Source organism: Triturus cristatus, chromosome 7 (genome assembly GCF_964204655.1).
Source record: "Triturus cristatus chromosome 7, aTriCri1.1, whole genome shotgun sequence".
NCBI lineage: Eukaryota > Metazoa > Chordata > Amphibia > Caudata > Salamandridae > Triturus > Triturus cristatus.
Genome location: NC_140590.1, coordinates 1588024786 through 1588039872, shown reverse-complemented (window position 1 = coordinate 1588039872; position 15087 = coordinate 1588024786).

Here is a 15087-nt window from a genome sequence, read left to right as displayed (position 1 = left end):
AGTGGTAGGACGCATTCTCTTACAGAGATTATCATCATGGGCAGAGGAGCACAAGATTATGTTGGATGTCCAGTATGGATTCCGGCCGGGCCGCTCTACTGTTGCTCAGTGTCTTAATCTATCTATGATACTAAGCAAATATACTGTTGCTCGCCCCGGAACTATCCATCTTGCCTTCATGGACTTGTCATCTGCGTTTGACTGTGTAAACAGGGACAAACTGTGGCAGTCCATGAGGGTAATGGGGGTGGAGAACAGTATTGTTCATTTTCTTGAGGATCTGCATTTATCAACTAAAGCTAATGTCAGGTTTTCACAGGATTTGCAGGTCTCCAGGGATTTCGAGATTAAGAGGGGAGTCCGGCAAGGTTGCATTCTGGCGTATTTTATTTAATTTTTATATAAACGAACTAGATAGTGCATTAAGGGCAACTGGAGTCGATTACCCGTGTGTAGGACGGCGTGGCATCCCCGTCCTGCTATTAGCGGACGACGCCGTCCTCATTTCCAGGACTGAAATAGGTTTGCAATCACTTTTAACCACATTCTCCAGATTCCTGACTGATCGGGACTTGGCAATTAATAATTCCAAGTCCTACGTCATGAAAGTGGGGCAACAATTGAAAAAGAGTTTTCATTTCAGTGTTGGCCCCGCATAGATCCCCCGCACAAATGTATTTTCCTACTTAGGGTTTCTTTTTGACGACCAACTTAAATGGGGACCCCTAATTTTAAGGAAAAAAGGGGATCTGGCTCGGGCTAATACAGCAATTTTCAACTTTGCCTCTAAAATAGGGAAGAAACCAACAGGAGCTATGTTGCAAGTTTATCAAGCCAAAAGCTTGGCCATAGCCACCTATGGTAGTGAAATATGGGGTTATACTGCCGCAGATTCCCTTCAGGTAGTGGAGAATGATTTTTTGAAACGTTTACTATGTGTTCCGCGTGGAACCTCTAATTTAGCGGTCCACGAGGAACTAGAGGTCCCTTACTTAAGTGATGCTTTTGCCCTGCGACCCCTGATTTTTTGGCTAAAGTGGTGGCTAAATAAAGATTTAACTCTCAACCATTTGATCCTAAGAGAGTGTATGTCCCTTGATAATTCGTCCCGTATTCCCTGGTTGAGGTACATTAAAAGAAGTTTTGAAGGGATAGGGCGGGGTGAAATATTTTCCGAACCTTATGTTATAGTCAAGAAGGATGTGGAATTAACTAAGATAACCTTTTTGACTTTAAGGAAAGTGGACAGGGAAGCCGAGGAGATGCTGAAACCCAGTGTTCGGATGTATTTAACGCTTAAGACAACTCTGACGACGGAAGCTTATCTTATGGGGTCGCTGTCAACACATGAGAAGTTTTTGTTAACCAGGTTTCGGATGAACCTCTTCCACCTTTTGCTAGCCAGACCTAAGGGTTTTAACAGAGGTCAAGTGCTAGCTCCCTGCGGCTGCGACGGACAGTCTCCGCAGGATTTGCTGCACTTTTTATTTTTATGCAAACTGTATGAATTTCCCCCTAGGCATTATCTGGTCCCGATTTTAAAAAGAATGAATTTTGGACAGGTTCGACCGGCCCTTGTGTATCTCCAGCTGTTGAAAGAGGACTGCATCTTCTTTATAGTTGGGTTTTTAAAAGCTTCTGTGAAATCTAGGACCTGCATGGATGTGTAAAGTCTTTATATCTAGATATGTTTTTTTATTACAGAACACGATATCCTTTTAAATCATGTATTTACATACAACTGCTTTTTTATGCATTTGAATCTGTGTAACTTTTATGGTTTTTCGAACAAAAACCGAATAAAGTTTACTGATTGATTGAGTGAGTCTGTCAGTCAGTGAGTCAGTCAGTGAGAGAGAGAGAGTCAGTCAGTCAGTGAGAGAGTGTCTGGCAGTCAGTGAGAGTGAGTCTGAAAGTCAGTGAGAGCGAGTCAGTCAGTCAGTGAGAGAGAGTGGGAGAGTCTCAGTGAGAGTCTGTCAGTCAGTGAGAGTCTGTCAGTGAGAGTGAGTCAGTCAGTGAGAGTCTGTCAGTGAGAGTGAGTCAGTCAGTCAGTGGGAGAGTGGGAGAGTCAGTCAGTGAGCGAGTCTGTCAGTGAGAGTGAGTCAGTCAGTGAGAGTCTGTTTGTGAGAGTGAGTCAGTCGGTCACTGAGAGTGAGTCAGTCAGTCAGTGAGAGAGTGGGAGAGTCAGTGAGAGAGTGAGAGAGTCTGTCAGTGAGAGTCTGTCAGTGAGAGTGAGTGAGTGAGTCAGTCAGTGAGTGAGAGTGAGTGAGTGGGTGAGTCAGTCAGTGAGTGAGTGGGAGAGTCTGTCAGTGAGAGTGAGTCAGTTAGTCAATCAGTGAGAGTGGGTCAGTCAGTCAGTGAGAGAGTTAGTGAGAGTCTGTCAGTGAGAGTGAGTGAGTCAGTGAGAGTGAGTCTGTCAGTCAGTGAGAGTGAGTCTGTCAGTAGTGAGTTAGTCAATGAGAGAGAGTGGGGGAGTCAGTCAGTCAGTGAGTCAGTGAGAGTGAGTCAGTCAGTCAGTGAGAGAGATTCTGTCAGTCAGTGAGAGAGAGTCTGGCAGTCAGTGAGAGTGAGTGAGTCTGTCAGTCAGTGAGAGTCTGTCAGTGAGTGAGAGTGAGTGGGAGAGTCTGTCAGTGAGGGTGAGTCAGTCAGTCAGTCAGTGAGAGAGAGTTTTTAAAGTCAGTTAGTGAGAGTGGGAGAGTCTGTCAGTGAGAGTGAGTCAGTGAGAGTCTGTCAGTGAGAGTGAGTGAGTCAGTCTGTCAGTGAGTCTGTCAGTGAGAGAGAGTGAGTGAGTGAGAGAGTGGGAATCAGTCAGTGAGAGAGTGAGAGTGGGAGAGTCTGTCAGTGAGAGTCAGTGTGAGTGAGAGAGTCAGTGAGTCAGTGAGAGTGAGAGAGTCAGTGTGAGTGAGAGAGTCAGTGTGAGTGTCAGTGAGTGTCAGTATCAGTGAGAGTGTGAGAGAGTGAGAGAGAGTGATAGTGTGAGAGAGTAAGAGTCTGTGAGAGTGTGATAGTCAGTGAGAGTGAGTCAGCCAGTAATGCAAGGCATTTGCAATTAGGCTGAGTACTCTAAAGCTCAACTTTCACTGTGACAATGGTTCGAATATAAAATCTGTACATGTTTGCAGAGTTTAACGATTTGTGGCTATTCTTAATGCTCTGAGGATACTACATTATTATATGAAAATAAATACATGCAGAACAAATAAAAGAAACAATTATAGTGATGACTTGAATCCGCATGTTCTGAAAACCTGTAATTTCACATCTTTCAAAATAGCACAAGCAGCAGCTGTTTTAAAGCACTCGTGCTCGTCATTGCCAATTTATATTAATCGATTTCATTTTAAAGTAATTCAATTAAGATAGAGAGACAGCACATCGGGTAAGGATTACAACGCTCTTGAGAAAACATGTTAAACTCTTATCTTATCAAGCCCGGGAGTGGTGCGTGCATGCGCGCAGTCTTCACTTTTTCAAGCACTGCACTCGTGTTTGTGGCGCACCGCTGTGCGCTCCCGCAAGGTGGGTGCCGCCACAAGCACGGGTGCAGTGCTTGAAAAAGTGAAGAACGACGGCTAAAGGCCCTCCTATGCAGCACATGCGTGCTGCGTAGGCGAGACCTAATAAATAACACCCCCATCATGGAAACAGTCCCACTGACAGCAGGAGCGAGGAATGTTAGTGCCCTAGGCACAGATACTTTTGCTGACTCCCTAAAAACGTCCCACATACAGCTGTTTTTGCTGCTTCAGTGTGCCATCTGGCGCCCCCTGCTGGTGGACCACACTCACCTCTTGGCCGCTCCAGCTCTAGCTGAAAGAAACATACATACAGCGCTACACAGCTAGCGCTTCTTAGGTTACAGCCAGCACTGGGACTGCCTAGGACAAGCAGATAAGCCCTGATCGACAACAAACTACTAACACCCCCAAAACATCCCCCTGCTCTCTTAAGGTTTTAAGATCCTGGGTGATGGCTGCTGGGTGTGTAGACAGGTTAAGTGTCACACAGCGCTCTATAAATGGTGTTTGGACAAAATATCAAACATAAATATCGTGGGACAGACTATCGTGTCAAAAATATAGAGGACAAGAATATCGTGAAGGTAATTTTCTATGGGTAAGTAAAGTTTTACTGTATATAAATCCACATATATGTACCTTGACGATATATATATCTTCAAGGTACGTAGGTATGGAGTTAAGAATAGTACATTTATACTTACCTATTTCCACGTGCTTTCTCGATATTCTTGTCCTATGTATTTTTGACACAATAATCTGTCCACATGATATTTGTGTTTCCGATATTCTGTCAGTAAACCGGCCACCCGACATTGGCTGCAGGAGTGAGGATCAATACTATTTTATGTAATTAGGCTTCCCTAGTAATCAATGCAGAATCAAGGGATATCTCCTATAAACACTTAAAAAGTATAGGGAACCAATGACTTTAATATGGTATAATGTCTCCTGATTAGTTTTGTACTCAATCAAGAGTGTTTTCTTTAAAGAGCAGATGCATGGAATGGTCCCTACACCCTATTCTAATTAGTGCAGTAAATTTATTGATCTGCTCCTGTCTGATACAACAGTTGAGGCCGCGGTTGTGATTAATGCCATTATGCTCTCGTTTAGGCACACACTGAAAGCTTTTTTGGTCTCAAAATGAATCTAAGTCCACAGTCCCTAGAAACTCATTCTGAGTGATATATAATTTAAAAAATGAAAAAGAAGTGCAGGTACCCAAAGTTTTCCCTGGGAGCCCGCTGCGATCAGTGTGCAATGCCAGGGTAGCTGAAGATCAAGGCTGCCTACTCATGCCTCATTCTTCCACCACCGTCAATTTCCAGCCTCTCTATAGCCCTCATGTGGATTCTGTGGGAAACATCCTTTACCACGCAACCATTACAACGCGGTATGGTTACATCGTGGTTTTGACAACGCAAGACGTTACACCGACTTGCACTGGAGGGCGCTCTAGACTAAGGAATAGTGTGAATTACTATTCCAACACCTTCCCTACTGTACGTAGACTGGAGTTGGAATAGTAATTCACACTATTCCTAAATCCAGCGCCCTCCAACGCAAGTCGATGTAATGACTTGCGTTGTCAAGACCGCGATGTAACATACCGCGTTGTGATGGTACGCGTTGTATCATCATACATCCAGATTCTGTTGATCCCAACTTTCTCCCTTTGTCAATGTTTTCCTATGGTCCTCTTTCCTCTACTATCTTCCTGCTCTGTCTTACTCTGTGTCAAAGTCTGATGATGAAAAATAGGTCTTGGTGTCCAAAAAAGAGAGGTGTGACCTCACCCTGAACCACCAGCAAAAATTATGCGCTGGTATAGCGCACTCTCATAGTGCTCATAGTTGGTTGGTCAATCAATCAACTGGGACCTATTGAGTTCCCAGTAGATGGAAAGTCATGAAGGTTCAAAGGGGAGAAATGACTGTATAAACGGGAGACGTTTGGCAAGGAGCAAGATTGAACAATATGATGGGGTGCATTGAGGTGGTGGCTAGGCACTAGTAGAACAAGGCAAATGAGGAAAGGCACAAGCAAGCAGCTTGGTGCCATGGGCCAGCATAAGTCTTGTGATGTTCATGGTGTTCAGGGGTCAGTAACACTAACGTTTACCCTTGCTGGCTGCCTCGAGATTAACTTTGCTTTCTCTCTATGCCTGTTATGGTTCTATTGCAGGCACAGACGTTTGCTTTCTCTCTATGCTTGTTATGGCTCTGTTACATGCACAGTTCTGTACTTTCTCTCTATGCGTGTTATGGCTCTATTGCAGGCACAGACGTTTGCTTTCTCTCTATGCTTGTTATGGCTCTGTTACATGCACAGTACTGTACTTTCTCTCTATGCCTGTTATGGTTCTATTACAGGCACAGCTGTTTGCTATCTCTCTATGCTTGTTATGGCTCTGTTACATCTACAGTACTTTACTTTCTCTCAATGCCTGTTATGGTTCTATGACAGGCACAGACGTTTGCTTTCTCTCTATGCCTGTTATGGCTCTGTTACAGGAAGAGTACTTTACATTCTCTCTATGCCTGTAATGGATCTGTGGTTGTTTGACAGAAAATTGAGGACAAAACTGTCTGGTGGTCAAAATATCACAGCAACAATAGCAAGAGTATCAAGAAGGTAAGTACAAATAAGTAAGTATAAATGTACAATTCTTAACTCCACGCCGAGTTGGCAATGCAGCAAGCGCAAGGTAAATAGTTGCATTTATTTAATTACTTACCTTACTCCTGTCTGTCGTATGTCTGGGTCAACTAACTCCCCCGCCTCACCACCCCGCAGCACTCCCTCAGCGAGCCGCCACTGTCCACATGCAGGGCCGGACTAGGAGCCCAAAGCAGTCCTGGCAATTTTGTTGGAGCGAGTAGGGGCGGTGCAAGTGTGAAGCGCTGCTGCTTCTGTTACTGGGGGCTGATATTGCAGCACCGCTGCCAAATCGGCCCCCAGGACCAACAAAAACAGCCCCCACAGGTGCAAACTGGCCCCCACCCTTCCAGCCTCCCGGGGAAACACCGGATGTCCATTACAGCCAGTCCGGCCCTGTCCACATGTACGCACCTTGAAGATATATATATCGTCATGGCAGTTGTTAATTTGTAAGAAAAATAAGTGCCAGGGCTCTCGTCAGGAGGCACCTGGCACCAGCCCATTTCTCCCGTTAGCGCCGCCTAAAACAGAACCAACTACTAACCATGAAAGTTGGGAGAGAATGTGGCGTAATGGCCAGAGCTGCTGACTTGAGAGCCAGGGAACCAGGTTTGAGTCTCCACATTGGCTCAACATCCTGTGGCTCTGGCCAAATCACTTAATCTCCCCATAATGAATGTGTCCTAACTGATGCTCATGAAAAGCGCCGGTGTTGATGATTAAGTGCCGGTGCTGAGCACCGAAAACCACTAGCTCAAATTAAGCAATGCGTCAAGGTACAAATATGTGGAGTTAAGCAAACACAGAGCTTTGCTTTCTCTCTATGTCTGTGATGGATGCTTTACAGGCACAGTAATTGATTTCGCTATGTGCCTGTTATGGATCTGTTACATCCATGCCACTCTGTCATTTCCTCTCTGTCCCTGTAAGCCTCACAGTTGGATTGCATTCTCTGTCCCTGAGCTGCACCTGACCCAGAGCTGCAGCTGCTCTGACCTCGTCCTCTCTCTGTCTCTGTAATGATTTCAAGAGAACATCAAGGAACCGTCCTTATCTCACAATGAAACACTCGAAAACAGCAGTACTCGTTGCACAAAGTGCGGTTATAGTTTTTCAAGGGAACAAAAACATCATTCAACAAAAAACATTTATTTTTCAGGACAAAAGGTACAGAGAAGGGCGTGGGGAGGGGGTGGAGAACAGTGCCGAAAAATGGACAAAGCATCAAAGTGGAATCCATGAAGAGATCCCCAAGAGCAGATGTAACTATACACTAAATAGGGTGCGCCAAGATGTGTAGTTTTTCCACTCATAATAAAACGTAACGCTTACAAAAGCTAGGAACGTTTTCCGTGATGTGCAAGGTTTCTAACAGGTAGGTACATGTGTACAAAGGCCTGTGTGTTACCTAATAGACTCACAGGCATCAGAAAAAGAAAAAGACTTAGGCCACGCCCCATTTCTGAGTTATTGAGAGACGTTTATGCTTCTACAAAAGTATTGCATGAGAAGAGTTGGCCTAACGGCTAGAGCGCTCGACCGAGGAACTGGGTTCGAGTCTCGGTATAACGCTGAACATCCTGTGATTCTGGGCAAAAAATGAATGTGTGTCCTCGTGTAACGGAACCGATTCGGGTCAAGTTCGCGCTATATAAAACTCTGCAAAAAAATATATATATTAATGTGTGATGTAGGCAGAAGAAACTATGCCAATCACATGCATTTCGGCTAGCCCATTATCGACAGCCATACATACAAGCAAAGGAAAAAAATCAACAGATCTTGCCTTTTGAACCAGAGCTATTCAACATTTACAAAAAGAAAAAAAACCGCATCTGTGCGCAATGACTCCATGGTGGCCCAGCGTGATGACGTAGGGCGTGCATGCATCACCATGCATGTGTATGCATACTGCATGACGCTGCTACCATTTGATATTTTTTATTGACCTTTCCCTGATAGAGAATTCCAGATAGAGTAGTAAATAAAAAGGTATTTAAACTAGCTTTAAAGTGCGGAATAAAAATGGAAGGACGCAGCTGCAAATACAGCTGCCGGCCCCTCCAAAACAATATGAAAAATAACATTTATTTTAAGGACCACGAGGGGTGTAAGAGGAAAGGAGGAGCTGATGGAGGGAATCAACAAAGAGTGGGCCGGAGTAGCAAAGGACAAGTTTGAGACTGGGAGGGAATAAATAAATAAAAATAAAAAAGCCAGGATGTGTAAGGAATGGAAAAGCTGGGGTGTGAAGAGCAACACAGATTGCTTGGGTGGGGTCACGTGTATCTGAAGGGAGGGGAGCAGCACGCGAGGGAGAGTGCAAGAAAACACATCCACTCTGGCGGGTTTCTGACAGAAAAAGGAAACAAGCATTGAACATGCAACAGGTCTCGCCTTTGGTTAAGTTAAAGCCATTTACTTTGCTAATGGTATTGTATAGCAAAGCAAATGGCTTTAACTTAATAAAAGGCGAGGCCTATTGCATTTGTAATGCTTGTTTATTTATGTGAGTGATAGGCCGCCTGTCCTTGAGCAATTAACCAGAGCCATTAAAGAGGTAAGAAGCTCCAAGCCCCTCTAGTGCCCAGATAGGACCCAGCTGTAGAGGGATTAACTTCCCCTATGGAGTCCAAGCAACAACAGGTTAAATACATCCCTGCCATGACTCAATGCCACCTAGTAGGTCCCTGCACACTTATGTTCCTATATTGTATTGTAATTGCATTTATATAGCTCTTACTACCTCTAACGAGGCGTCAATACGCTTATATGTCATTTTGTTTGACAAGGCTGTATCAACTTCACTGCGCAATTAGCATATTACATTTGTATGCACGAGGACAGGAGGGCAGGGTGGCCAAGCAGCAGCTCATCCGAGGGTAAACCAACAACAAAGTACATCTCCGGCACTGAGCCTCTTGAAGTCGGGTTTCAATTAAATGTGCAGCATGTTGTAATGGACGGACAAAAAGGAAATACAAATGTTTGCAATCTTGCAGGAGAGTTCGCAGCTGCACTCCAAGTGTTGGCGGCTTAAGAAGAAAGCCTGGTCAGGCTTCTGAGCCGGAGGAGCTTGGCCGCCATTAGCTGATGACTTGCGGAATGGAGACCCCCACAGAGGGCAGCAGAGGGGGTAAGAGAGACTGATGAGATGACAGCCAGACTGGTGTCTGCAGACAGGAGGCGGGGCTGCGTTACAGTAGGCTCTAGGGGTACCTGTCAAAAACGGGCTTCTCTGGCCCAGCCAGAGCGCCTGGATCTGCCGTGCAGCCACCGTGGGTGCATTATCGAGCCCGGAGTCTTTTTATCCGGGTGATGAGATGTGCCCATAGCAGGCCGAGGCAGTGCGTGCCAATATATGCAGTGTGTTGGCGCTATTCCCATCATCTCCCACAGCCGGATACGTGCTTAAAGGTGAACATGGAAGGGCCAAGGAAGAAGAACGTTCACATAAAAAGTGCAGTCAATGGGCCGGAGAGTAATACCATATCAGCACAGGGTCAGGTGAGAGTTGCAAAAGAGGAGGGAATCAGGTCCAGCGTGAGAAAGGGGAACGAGAAATAGGGGGTTAGATGATCAGCGGACTAGTTAGGAGTTAGTATCGTGAGCATGTAAGATAGAGAAGGGTACTGAGTTGCTAAGAAACTGTGCAAAGGGACACGGTTGAGGAACTACTCTAGACAGACCTGGGGGATGGGGGGTGAGGGGGTCTCTCAAACCTGCTTATTAAACAAGCAATGCTCGCGAGAAGCATTACGCCAGCTCCTGGGGTCGAGCGGTGGCTGCGCGCGCCATGGCGGATTCCTCTGCACTGCCGCCGAGCCCTTCAGGCTGTTTGGGAAAGCGAAGGGGAAAGCACGCCGCCATGCACGCGTAGGGACAAAAAAATGCGCACTCGTGTGCACATAAATAGCATCGGACTGTCCACATGCGCGTGCATTTTTTTGTCCCTACACGTGCATGTTTAGCTTTGCGGATGGCGAGAGCAGCCATCTTTGTCCACTTGGACAAGCGTGCATTCAGCCTTCGCTGAATCGATTCCAAAAGGTCCTCTCCATGGCGAGAGCAGTGTATGCGCTGCTTTCGGCAGGCGAGACCTAAAAAGAAAGTCTGTTCCCCAAATGTAAGCAGTGGAAGGACACAGCTCATGCCATCAAAAGGATGGTAAAGAAGCTATGCTTCATGGGACGGATAAACAGAAAAAGAGCAAGAAAAGACATCAAACAAGAAGTAACCCCGGGCATAGTGTGCGTAGCGGGGCTATGCGGAGGTCCACGGAATTGCAAACAAACTCAGTGGAACTCCGCTACGCTACGCCACCCCACCCGCCTCCACCCCTCCATTATAACAAGTAATTAAAAATGAATAAAAAATAAATTTAAAACCACTTACCTGTACTGTGGCGTCCCCGGGCTGCCCTCTTCCTCACCGTCTCGCTAATCTTTGTGAAAACTGTGCATGTCTAGTGGAAGTTTTGACTCAACATAAAGTAGGGCAGAAGGTTATAATGCCTCCTACAAAGCACATGCACCATGCATATCACAATATGCATACAATGTAAATAGGTCAGTGCGTTACTGTCAGAGAGACCCTTTTGTTTCTTGCAGTTTGTAGGTTTAAATCCTAATGTAGAACAGTGAGCTATTAAGTATCATCAAAGAGCTGCATGCAAACTGCAAGGTATAGATTAGGGAGTTATGATTTTTCCCCGGTCTTTCATTATCCTAATGCTGCATAACTATTTCCCTTGTGTAGAAAGCAATTCTTATTAGTAAAGCCAACCCTCAACCATGGTGTTAAGTTTTACATTCTGAGTGTGTGCTTCTTCAGACCAAGCACTCTTAAAATATACTTTCGACCAGAAGGGAAGACTTGTGACTTCTATACCTTGTAGTCCTCTGTCTGATGTAACATTCCCTATACACTGATTTGCACACTTATGATTCATTGTCTCTGTGTAATAAGTATGTGATGTAAAGTGCTCTGACACCTTACACTGGTATGAGTGGCGCTAAAACAGAAGAAATGCATGAGAGAGAGAGAATAGTTATGGAGACTTGAGGGGCACTGACAAAGGGTGGTAGTGAGGGTATCCGTGGCTTAGGTGGCCATTGGGGGTGCAAACAAACATTGTTGCACTGGGCACCACCACTGCTAAAGCCGGCCCTGCATAGGATCAATGCATTCATTTAGGTTGTCGGTGAATCCTTTTATCTTCTGGCATCTGTTGATATAAGCAAGCAAGATCTAAGCACCACCTGGAGGTACATGAGCCTGGCAGAGTAGTACAAGGGAGTGATGAGAAGATAAAGCTAGAGAAGAAGAAATAGCAATTTGAAGAAATAGAATGGAAGAAAGAGTGACATGAAAGTAGACCAAACTTAATTCGAGAAGTATAATGTACCAGAATCTACCACCAGATTATAAATTTAACAAGCATTGGCATAGCCAATAGGTCTCGCCTTTGGGACTTTATAAGTGTTTAGCTATGCAACAGTTGATGTTGTTGCACCAAGGATTTTGTGCTGGATAACTAAACACTTATAAGGTAAACAACAGTTGTTTTGCTAATTTCTAAATTAGGAATACAGTGCCACCATGTGGCAGAATGTCATAAGTGGGTGTTGATAATTAAGTATCAGTGACGAGCAACCACTGACTCAATTTAAGCACTGGGTCCACAAAAATGTGTGCCAGTGCCCACACTTGCAACCACTGGCATAAATTAGCCACCACTCTAAATGTGTGCCAGTGCCCACACTTGCAACCACTGTCACAAATTAACCACCGCCCTATCTTCCTCCGTATATTTTTTGGAGCATCTATTTTTTAAAAGTCAACACTGTACAATGCATGTTTTACTTTAGTAAACCCAAGCCCCTTTATTAGTGGTTTCTATAAGAGTCTGCCTTAGGGTCGGCCCGGAAACCAAAATCAGCATTGGAAAAAACATTCACACCTGTGGCAGGAGACTGGGTCAAGGGGGTTTCATGGTTAAGGTGGTGCAGCCTATTCTGCTCGGAAGGCCCCTCCCCCCACACACACTTCCTACAGCCACAGTGGCCACTCTAGCCCTGCTCTCCCTGTGTGTTCTACAGTCTCCCTTCCAAATTTCAGACATGGTTACTGTCCTGCGAATCAACCACGGCTACTTTCAATCTGTTCCCCACTGCAGGCAACAACTACAAATCTGTCATGGCAGCTGAGCTTCCTACAAGAGCAACTGCCTACCTTGTCGTTTTCACACTGGTTTTATTTTGTCTCTTGTATATTGTTGTGGTGCTGTATTTCTTTTGTACACTGTGTTATCTTGGGCAGTTAGACTGTGCAGGGATGGAAATGCTGGAAATAACTGCTCAGGTTCCTGCCTCTACTCTGGCCGCAACGCTTTAAGAGGCTTTACTCTCTGTTGAGGTTATATATGTAGCTATGCGGCAGACGCATGGGGGGCTGTGAAAGCCATCTCCTCTGCCCACCTGCCATGCCATCACTCCAAACAAACCGCACTTGGCCATGGTGCCAAGTCAGGCCTGTCTCATCTCAGCGCATGTGTTGTGGGACTGCCGCGTATGAGTAAAAGTAGATTCCGCCACCCCATGGGTCAAATGTGAGTGTGGGTAGGAGTGCGCTTAGGCCATGGTAAGCACCTGTGCTCTATACGCCAGCTTTGAAGTGTTATTGTATTGTATCATTTTATAGCGCTTCATAGACCTGTATTGTTTTTCTGGGCGCCATTTCAGCTTGCATGGCTGAAAGAGTGCTTGTCACATTTTAACAAAAGGTGTGTGACTTACTAGAACGATAAGATTTGTTTCATTGATCGGTGTGTAAGAGTGAGTGTCTACTGAGTATATATGAGTGAGTGACAATTGGGTGGGTGAATAAATGATGAGTGGTGGTCTAAGATGACGTTTGAGTACTTAAAAGTGATTAGTGAGATGTGACTGTGAGTGACAAGTATGTGTGTAAAACTGTGGGCAAGTGAGTGATGAGGGAGTGCACGTATGTAAGACAGTGAGGCGAGAGAATGTAAAAGGCAAGGAATATTGATTGAGGGAGGGATGAATGAGTGATATCCTCCGTGAGTCAATGGCGGGTTACTTGGCAAAAGGATGAGTGAGTGGATAAACGTGAGGGTGAGCATGGTGTGTACGCGAGATGGACGAGTGTGCAATAGTGAATGACGAGCGAGTGAGCAAGAGTGGACGAGTACGCATGTGTGCAGGTGGGAGTGACTAGAAGATAATGAGTGTGAAAAAGTTTGTGAGGGTCCTGATTGCAAGAATGAGGGAGCGTGAAGCGGGGTTGTCGTGCTACTGATAGCTCCTGCTAGTGTGGCATGGAGTCTAGACTCACCTGATGAAAGAGGGTTTAAGTTTTCCGTGATGAGCTGAGGATGTCCCTGTTCATGGTTTCCATGGCAACGGTATTTACGGGGCTGTGACCCTCTGGACTCCAGGGACACCGGCTGAGGACACAAAGGTCATAGACGGAGGTTAGTGTACTGATCTGGGAAGGCGACGTGGAGAGCCACCCTCTCGTACAAGAAACCATGGAGACCCCCTCCCTCAAATAAAACACACACAGGGACCCCCATAAGAAGCCATACAGAGCACCCTTTCCCCTCCAAGAAGCCATGCACAAACACCCCTCTGAAATGAACCCCTGGAGAGCACCCTCCTTTAAGCAAACCATAGAGAGAACCTCTTAAAAAGACTTAGACCCTCCCCCTAAAAAACAAGAATTTTCAACAAGAATTGGCCGCGCGGCCGTGAAAGTGACACAGCTGCGCGGCCTGCGAAGGTGATCGCGATCAAAGACAGATGGCGGCTACGCGAGTTAACGCAAGCGCTAGGCCACCAAAAACCTGTGGCAGCCCTTTGAAAACCCACACACTAAATTTCTCGCAGTGCAGCGCATGCGCTGGCTCAGCGAGACCTAAAAAGCAACTTGCTTTAATAGTGCTACATCTGTAGGTCGGTATAGAGGTGCAATGTAAGACTCATACACATCTGTCAATGCTAGAATTTTAGCATCAGAGCTATTGTTGCATGGAAATGTGCTTTATGTGAATTCGTGATAATTTAATAGTGGGACAGTGGTCCATATCACAGGTCAGGATATATGTGGTTTATAAGCTGTCTGCAAATGTCTAAGCGCGTGGTAGAAATTAGGCAGACTGACTCTGTGAGAGTTCTGTTGTTGTTTTAGTTATGTAGCAGCGTAGTGGTCCCTTATGAGAGGCATGTCAATCAATCTGCCACACAAAATACGACCCCCCAGCTTTAGTGTTGCACCTCTTAAAATTGTTGAGAGCCATCACTGTCAGTGCATGTGTAAGAGAACGTGTGAGGGATGGAAAGTAAAAAGAAAAAATGTGTGAGTTTGCGAACATGGAGTGTGAGTTAAATGTGGTACATGTGTGTGTGTGTGTGTGTGAAACTGTATGTGCCTCACAGAGTATACAATAAGATGCTTTCAGCAGCACTCCAGACTCCAGAGACGTTAACGCCTGGGTGCAGGAAGGGTTTTTTCATTTCCTGGCTGAGGAAAGTAAATTGACCGATAGGGAATTGTTGACATTTTGTGATGCCAGGTTCTTTAAGAAAACATCAGTGCTGTCAACAAATGATGCTGCACGTCTATCTTTGAGGAGATAAATGTATTTTAAAAATGAATGCTCATGAGGCTAATATTAGCTTTATTAATAGCGAAAGGGCAAGGCTCGGTAGCAGAAAGTGTGTGCAATCACTAAGAGCAAAGGATGAATGAATACATTTTTTTAAACATTTTTTTTACTATGCCCCAAAGAATTTGACAATAAGAGAGACATAATAGTAACTCTGTTCTGGCACACTTCTTTGGTTACAACAGGATGCATCCCAAAATATCACTTGTGCAG